This window comes from Lissotriton vulgaris, chromosome 1_1 (assembly GCF_964263255.1).
Source record: "Lissotriton vulgaris chromosome 1_1, aLisVul1.2, whole genome shotgun sequence".
NCBI lineage: Eukaryota > Metazoa > Chordata > Amphibia > Caudata > Salamandridae > Lissotriton > Lissotriton vulgaris.
Genome location: NC_141685.1, coordinates 809,909,273 through 809,918,745, shown reverse-complemented (window position 1 = coordinate 809,918,745; position 9,473 = coordinate 809,909,273). Strand labels below are relative to the sequence as shown.

Genomic DNA, 9,473 nt, shown 5'->3' with positions numbered 1-9,473 from the left:
ATACAAGAGGGTAGATAAGAGTATGGTATCAGTTTTATTGTTGCACAGTGTATCAGGATGAAGATATCAGACATGCCCAAGGAGAATTTCATGGTTCCACTAAAGTGGAAGGTGTTTCCACTACCGTGGTAGATAGAGGGATACATTTCACAACTTTAATATAAATAAATATAATTTTGCAACAGTATATATATCTATATATATTTTTTAATAAATGGAATTTATTCACAAATGCCTAATGATAGGTTAGAACAGAGCAAGTACTGTTTACAGCTTCAGTAAGGATTCTCTGTTGTATACAACCTCTGTAGCGCACGTATAGATGTGTTGAGAGATGATGAATGCTGCTGTTAGACTGCAGTTTGATACATATGAAAAGGAAATGGATGGATGTACACATAACTAACAAGAAGTTTATAGATATAGGGAACGAAGAGGTTTTAGATAAATATATTTATTATAAAGTTTTATATAGCACGAACTTGATACCGAAGGATATAATGCCCTCACAACAAAGTGATATTTAAAAAAAAAAAAAAATGGTGAAAAAATGCTGTCCCCATAAAGTGATTACCTTGAACTTGTGGTCCCCTTGGAGCCTGTTGTGCCTGCCACCAGTACAATATTATTATTTATACCTGTAGAGGCAGAGTATTTTTCTCTCCTCAGTGGGTTTTAGCATTAAAGTCCATCCACTGGGTGTGGACCTCTTTGCCATCATACTGAGATACCAAATCCACTATGTTCACTGTGAGTACCAATGTCAATGCACAGGCAGTAAAGAGAGACTTGGACCACCTATGCTTGGAAGGCGGTATATGTCTTGCAGTAAGCTGATAAGCTCCTTGTGACATCTCCATCACTTGAGGCCTGTGAAAGACTGTGACAAAAGACACTGTAGCTCTGCTGAACTACCTCCAGGAGAGAAGAGAAGCCTCATTGTCAAAATGCCTGTGCTGCCAAAATGAGATGACTTACCTGGGTTTTGTGATATTCCAAGGTACCCGCAGCATATCACCTGACAGAACTAAATTCAGGGCATTCAGCTCTTGCCCACCAAGAAAGGAATGATGTCCTTCCTGGGGATAATGAACTGCTGCCACCAATGGATAATGAATGCAGATGCTATGACTGTTACAAAATGAACTTGCAAACTGTTTCAAGAAATTGAAAGAGACATTGTGTACTGCACCTTCATGGGGACTGCTGGTCTGCCTGAATACACACTGTCTTTCCATCTCTGTTTCAGAGCAAAATAACATTGTAAATGAAGTGATGCTGCCAATGATGTGCTGACACAGCTGGAAAAGAAAGGACCGTGGGACACAACTATGTGACTTTGCTTTCTGCAGTGTTTGGGGGTCAGCAGCTGTGATGGTGGAGAGGATGGCTCATTGTGTTGGACTATACCTGTATTGTCTAGGTGCCATATTTAGTGCAGTGGTTGCTGTCTGGATCGACACAACATTTTTCTGCTAGCAGGCACACAGGTTATAATGGCACCATGTAAAATGCCCACCTGTTAATTTGTCAAACGTATTACCTACAATAGGTTATTCTGATGAGATCCATTCTCTTAGGAAAAGATATGACTCCTAAGTAAGTTGGTTTTGAGATTGTAGAAAACGGCACCCCGACAAGATTAGACACTATTAAAAAAGGTAGACTATAGGAGCGGTACACTGATGGTTCCTCCAGCAGACTGATAGACACTGATTACAGAGCAGGGTATGCCATAGCGATAGACACTGATTACAGAGCAGGGTATGCCATAGCAATGGCTGAAGTGCAGCTCTGCTTCTTAGAACATCTACCCAATAAGATGAGCTGTATGCGGTAACAAAGCATGAATACTAGTCAAGGGTAAAACTGTTAACATTTAAACTGACTCACATTATGCTTTGCAGTTCTTATTTGTGGCCAGCTGTGGAAGTATCACAGATTCATAACAGAAATAGGGTGCCTTATTAAAAATGGTCCTTTATTAAGGATCTTGTTAAAAGCAATACTATTGTACACTAGGATAGCGATAATAAAATATGAAGACTACATAGGAGCTAATACTACGTTAGCCAAACATGATGCCATTGCTGACACAGCATTAAATGAAAGTATGTTACAGCCAGTGCAGACGGGACTAATGAATAAAGCATTCCAAAAATACAGCTCATTCAGAGACAATTGTTGTAAGCTAATGTAAAGGAAGAACAATGGTCTCCAACAACAGATGAACATAGAGGGAGGATTGATGATGGAGGTGAGCTGAATAATGAAGAGAGTATGGGCCTACCAGGATGAGATAGATGCCTGTGTCCCCACGTAGTATGTTCCTTTCTCTTACAAGACTGGAGCAGGGACCCTCTGATATTGCACAAGGGAGGATGAATGCGCAGATGCATGTTGCTTCCCAGTGAATGGATTTAAATATTTGCTGGTGTGGGTGGATATGTTTTCAAAATGAATGGAGGTGTATCCAACAGGGAAGAATAATGCAGCAACTGGGGCGCAGCACTTCAGTAAAGCCATCTCTCCAAGGCTAGGGACCCAACAGGGCATAAATAGAGATAAAAAGGAGATCATTTAGTGACTACATTTATGCTGAAGAGGTTGGTTTTGGGAATAAAGTATAACATGCATACCCCATACCACCCTCCAACTTGAGGCCAGGAGGAGTAAATGAACTCCAAAATAAAAATAAAAATACAAAAATAAATTATTAGTAAAAGCAACCAATGGAACATTCCTGAAATGGCCTAAGGCTCTGAATTTAGGACTGCCTGCAATGTGGCAAGGACTTCTAAAGTGATTATGGATTCCTTGGTCATTGCGAGAAAAATAAAAACTGTTTCTTTTAGTTTTAGGTGGACTCGACCACAGACGGTGAACTAACGCCATGAATGGATTGAGGGGAGAAGAGGCAAGGCAGCGCCCCAACGCCTGAGAGGACGGTACCAGAAAGTGATGACCATCTGTCACCAGAGGACCTGAGCAACACAGCAGTCAAGAAGAGGACAGACTAGACCATATCCACGATCCATGAGGGCCCATCATAAAGTGTCAGAGGGACCCAACATCTACATCTACTGATGCTGTTGAGTGAAGTACACATGATGGTCTGCACCTGCAGAAAAATAGACTGAAGAGGACAACGCAGGGCAGGTCCGTGACACTGCCCCTGAACAAGACGACTGCGGACCAGGAGGAAAAGCAGATGACCGCTTACTGCGTGCCTTTAAACTACTGACACTTGCAAAAGGTGCCCAGGAACTGAGTTAGAAGTGTCACTGTAGCACTATGCATTGCACAGAGACAATATTTGTTGGACACTTACTGCTGGTATCACAACAGCCTGCTGATATAATATTGATATCATCAAGATGTATCAATGTGACAATATATGCATTTTATGCAAAGACTGTGTAATGCCATCCAAAGATATGTAACTAATGTTTCCTACATATATAGACATATATATATTTTGGTTTTTCACTAATGTTGGATAGGTATATCCAAAAGGGGGGATTGTTACAAAATATATATGAACATCCATATAAATTCATTTGCATGTACTTTCAAAGAGTTCATGAGTATATAAGATCACATTAACATGAGGCCTGGAGCTCAAAATGGCTTCCTATCTGACCTTGACTGGACAAGCTTCAACAAGCTATTCTGTACACCCTTACAGGTCACCTTGCTTGTCTTGACTACATGATATGCAAATGTTACACAGTGCAGAGCCTGCCTTTCTGGTCTGCCCATATCTGGCTGTTTTGAATGGTGCAGACATTGCACATCCATGTCAGCCATATTTGGCTTGGTGCCTTATTCTAGTTCAGCTGAAATGGCACTTTCACATAGTATATAAGACCTAGAAACTTGTCACTCTGGGAAGAAGCGGTCTGAGAGCCCCTAAGGTGGCAGGTCTAACTTCTTCCTTGCTAATTAGCAATGATGCATGCTTTTGGTACCAATAAATACATTTCACTCTGTTTCTGAGCAACCCTGCTATGTCTGGTGAGTTTCATTCATGATATGCTCATGGGAGGGTGCCAGTATTTCCCCATCACCAACTCCTCACTCAAATGCCACGTCCCACTGATGATACAGATTCCAAAACTAAATTCCGCCTTATAACTACCTACTCTAATGAGGTCCCACAGTTGCGCCATATTCTTACCAAGAATTGGCATATTCTGAAAACAGACCCCATCATAGGTAAAGATGTCCCAGAGAAACCCCTTATAACTTTTAGGAAGTCCAAATCCATCAAGGACACTCTGGTACAAAGCCATCTTATGCCATTGCCACCCAAATCCACTGGCACACTGAAGGAAATGAAAGGTTTCTTTCCGTGTGGAAAGTGAAAAAGCTTGCGAGAATAGTAGAAGGACGTTGTCCTATAACATACCAGGAATAAATAAATCGAGAACAATAAATAAGTTTATCACATGCACAACACCCTTTGTGGTGAATTGTTTGGTTTGCCCTTGTGGACTTCAGTATATTGGAAGCACTGTGAATAGCGTGAAGCTACGTATACTTGAACACCAAAGGGCAATTATGAACAAGGATCCAGCCTACCCCGTGGCTTGCCACTTTGCGGAGAAACATGGAAGTAATAGGGAGCTATTACGTTATTTTGGCATCGACCATGTACCTCTTAACCCTAGAGGGGGAGATAGATTGCTCCGTCTCCGCAGACTTGAATCCAGATTCATTATCGATCTACAAACTAAGAACCCAATGGGATTAAATATAGGTGAGGAATTGACAGTACATCTTGGTAGATAATAAGATCTATCTATATTTGTAACCTTCCACACCCATTGCATATATTACTATCCTGTAATTTATCCTGGAATTTCTTTCTTTCTTGGTAAACTCCCAATTTCACATGTCTCTAGGATCATGGCTTATGCAATCCTTCCATATTCTCCCATTCTCATTTTTCACCAACCGACTCATGTTATGAATTATTGTCTATAAGTTCAATATGACAATGGATGTATTTGAACTCTTGATGATCGGGACAGTAATTGTGAATTGTAAATAGTGAATCAATTTGTATACAAACTGGCATATGGTAAAGAACACTGAGAGATGTATATAGATGTTCCGTAATACATACAGTTTGACTTTCTTATAACGAGTTAGATTTTGCTGGACCATTTTTATGATCCTTCTTAAAAAGTATTTGATTTGCTATTTTTCTCTTTACTTTATCACTGTTCACTTGTTTTTCTCCGGATAACATTTACATGTTACCGGAGCTATGCCGATCCACGGCCTGATTTTTTGTATCTCTCATGTTTGGAAGCAACTGTTGCATTTTTGGTCATGAGAGGTAACTCTCTTGGGTTTTATTGCCAGGGCCTTGCCGATCCACGGCTGTATGTTTTGATTCCCTGGCAATTGTATTCAGTCATTAATATGTACATAATTATTGCTTTCATTAACGAAATGAAATGTTTGGGTATTGTGAATAAGAGTATTTCCATATGTATATACTTTGTTTTTCACATATACCCCTTGCCGTTTGACACATATTACAATATGGCTGCCACATTTAACCCATTTTTTGATCTTTGTATCACACGCTCTAACTCTATGGTTTATGTGTACATAGTCTGTTTTTAGTTTCCGTGATTTGCTTCAAATATGCATCACGGAGGTTATGCCAGCGACACTGAGGAAGGACTATTGTCCGTAACGCGTTTGTCGTTGTTGCCTTGTGAATAAATAATATTGTGGCGAAACCTGGAGTGCTTTTATCTTCTTTCCAGCCGGGAGGGAGATTGAGGAGCTTTCATATATATATATATATATGCATACATATGCATGTTATGTACATGAAAGTTAGAAAGACACTAATAAAAGCAAAGCTAAAAAGCCACCTAATTACAAACAGAATTGCTTTAACTTAAACGAGGGTGAGACCTATTGCATTTTCAGTGCTTGTTTTAAATCTGGATGTGGGTTTCCGTAGATGAGGGTGATCATAATTCGTAGCCCTCTGGAGATCCTTCCGACCTCTATATATTTTTTCAAACAGCATCCCACCATATAGAAATGTCAGCCCTAGTTAACTTTTACAGTCTCCTCAATTTACTTAGCAGCGTCCCCCCTTGCATTCTGCTGTCTCCCTGAGTGGTAGTTTTTTTTCTTGGGTTAATTTCTGAAGAAAACAGTGTCTCTACAGGTTGCAGCCTTGACTCTTGCTGCCAACTCTACTGCCTCTGCCATCGCAAAAAATGATGTTCAGCTCCCACTATTGTGTCAAAACACTTATTTCCCGGCTCCAGCTATATCGTATTGTATTGTATTGTAATTACATTTATATAGTGCTTACTACCCCTGACGAGGCATCAAAGCGCATTTTGGGCGAGTAGCACGCTACTCCGGGTCCCATAGAGGATTAGTGTTGAATTAGTATAGTGAAACATGCAAGTACATTTTAAGTGGTGGATAAGTTAGTCAGTTATTTGGATTTGGAATGATAGCAGAAGGATAGAGGACAAAGGTTTGTATTTATATAGCGCTTGTTGACGCACACTATTCAGGAAGCCTACAAAGGAGTAGTGGTGAATTAATATGGTGAAATATGAAGTAATTTCAGAGGTGGATATCAGTCAGGTACTTGGAGTGACAAGGATAGTGGAGGGGTAAAAGGGGAAGAAAGGTTTGCATTCATATAGCACTTGTTTGGTTTGTATTCGGGCAGTCTTATGTGGCGGGGTCGGCGTTCTTTAACCCCCCTCTAGCCATCCCGACTCACCCGAATATCTGTGGATTAAACAGGGGGCCGCCAGGTTCCCAAGTCAACTGGCTTCTGCGTATATAATAACAGCTCACGCGTACAAAACCATGGCAGTACCTCCACCCTGCACCCCCTGCCGTCCTCCGCACTTTCTCTGTCTGCTGGGAGCTGCAGCAACTGCTTCTGTGGTGCATGAGGGAACAAAAATAATTAAAGGTTTCAGATTTTGGATGCGCCTCTGACAGGAGAACATACCTTTTAACTTTTCTCTGCTTTGCAGGATGACTAGACCTTTGTCCCAAAAACCGGGACATGTATTTAAAATTAGGGGAAGCGTCAGGACGCCGGGACTGTCCGGGGAAATCCGGAACGTCTGGTCACCCTAAAATGCTTGCTGCAAATAAATTACGGAGTTGTGAAACAGAAATTAATGACAGCAGGTTAGAGCTTCAGCTGGTCATATGTTGGGGTATTTGTGTAGAAGGGGAGAGGATGTGGTCCGCCGGCTAGATTGCCGACTTTGGTGCTGGAAACCAAGGTTGGAGCCTTGGGGTCATTTTCACATTTTGTGATTTTGGGCAAATCACTTAATCTCCCAGTGCCTGAATGTGTCCTTGTGTAACATAACCGGTGCCTTCTGGTGGAGTTCGCGCTATATGAATATGCGTTTAAAAAAAGGGACTTTAGTGTATTGCTTTTAAACTCCTTGTGTATCCGTCCAATAGTTTTCTCAGGTGAAGTCCGAGAGGTCCAAGGTTGTGCACTTTTGCTTAGGCCTTGGACATTGGGTTGGGGCATTTGGAAGTTGGCCCCACTTGGGTGTCCTAAATATCGTCTACAAAAATATCACCCCATTGGAATTAGAGTAGAAAATCTATCTACACCCAGTGGGACATTTTTTGCAAACAATTTTAGACACATTGTTTATGTCTTTAGGTCAGACGGAATTTCTGACTACATTATTCTGACATATAACCATGGACACATGCAGAGACACACACACAAATACACATTACACTCCCACCAACACATACATGCATACATAAGGGGTCGGATTGGCTTATATGGCAAGCAGGCAGTGTCAAATGGGCTGGTCTGACAGGTCAGTGTGTGGGCCGTTTTATTGGCTGTTTGTGCGCCTGTTTTATGGTCTGCGGTGTCAATTTCTACTGCTGCCATGCACTCTTCCATATCTTGCAAAAAACTGAGGGGCATATTATCAAGCACAGGTGATAAAATGATCACCACTTTATAGGCAGGAAACTGCCGCTAAAGCGGCGATAATGGGCTTGATAATATGCCCTTGTGAATTCCCATAGCAGCCCAGGTTAACACCAGAACCTGGGCTGCTATGGGAATTCACAAGGACATTTTATCAAGCCCATTATCACCGCTTTAGCAGCAGTTTCCTGCCAATAAAGCTGCGATCATTTTATCGCCTGTGCTTGATAATATGCCCCCCAATGCATTTACAAGTTTAAAACTGCCCCAATTTGTAAACATGAAGGGGATGATTTACAACCCCCTTGCGCCACTTTTGCGTCATGTTTAACATGGGAAAAGTGACGTAAGGGTGGCGCAAGGGGCTTGTAAATAAACCCTGGACTTTTTTTAGTTGTCCGTTTTACTAACACACCCCACTTTTGGTAAGCCTATTTTCTGACCCTGTCTGACCCTGCGCACGCACGCATGCCACACACGGCTACTCAGCTCATTGAAATCAATCCAGCTTAGATTTTTGGAGCCAGTATTTGAAGCCAGTTTAAACTGGGATTGGTTTGGCACACCCACCAATTTATATAAAACAAAGTTAACTGGAAAGCAGTCTGATTGCACTCAGTGGAAGACCCTCCGCGCCGGACAGGTAGGGATGTCTTAAGGGCGCCACTTCGAAGTTAGAGAGTGACGGTGACTCAGTTGTTGCAGAAATCAGAACCCGCGGTCGAAACGCAGGGAGGTACAATGCAATCAGTTGTTAATGTTCTACACGATAAGGTGCAACGTTCTATGTACACAACCCCACCTGGAGCATAGATGTTGGCATTACTTAGTTCAGCCAAATCCTTTTTGGTTCTTGGTTTGGTTTGGTTTCGTAAGATTATCACTGGTTGTCCTGGTTACGATAATCTATTGGTTTAGTTTGGGTATCGATACATCAGTTCGCTTCGGTAGGCCTAAGTTCTTGGTTCAAGTGCACATATCTGTTTCTTGTTTTGTTTGTTCTGTGTTCCGGATTACAAAATGGTAAGTCGGAAAAATTGTATGTTGTCTTGTTTTGGTTGCAACAGTGATTCACGATTGGAGGACTCATGTCTGGTTCCTCCGATTGGGACTCCTCTATATGATTTGTATTGTAAGTTTGGTGTGGGTCCTATATCTTATAATGAGGTGTGGGTCCGCTATACGAAAAAGGATGGTGTCCTTAGTTGGCCACTGCATGGTAGTTTTGAACCCGAAATCCTTGATAATTTAGAAGCGAAATTGTTTAGGAAGAAAGCCCGGCCGGCAATGTTTGATTCTTTCCGTTATTGGCGAAAATAATCCAAACAGAGAGAAATTAAATGGTTGAAGAAAGAACAAAAAGAGCAAGAGTTGACTCTAGAGCAGGCTGTTAAGCAGCTGCAGGTCAACGAGTCTGAGAAGGCCGTAGAGGTGGCCATTAGAGAGCATAATTTAGCGATCGACAAATGCTATCCTGCCTTGCCATCAAAAA

At 41.6% G+C, this 9,473-nt stretch overlaps 1 protein-coding gene across 1 annotated transcript in view; it reads left to right on the top strand.

Annotated features, from left to right (window-relative positions):
• Window positions 1–8,592: 8,592 nt before the first annotated feature.
• The window catches only part of LOC147747926 (flavin-containing monooxygenase 5-like), a 418,557-nt gene continuing 417,676 nt past the window's right edge, over window positions 8,593–9,473 (top strand). The window contains exon 1 of the mRNA XM_086956872.1: window positions 8,593–8,624. The gene's annotated coding sequence lies outside the window, so the exon portion shown is untranslated. The remainder of the gene's footprint in view (window positions 8,625–9,473) is intronic.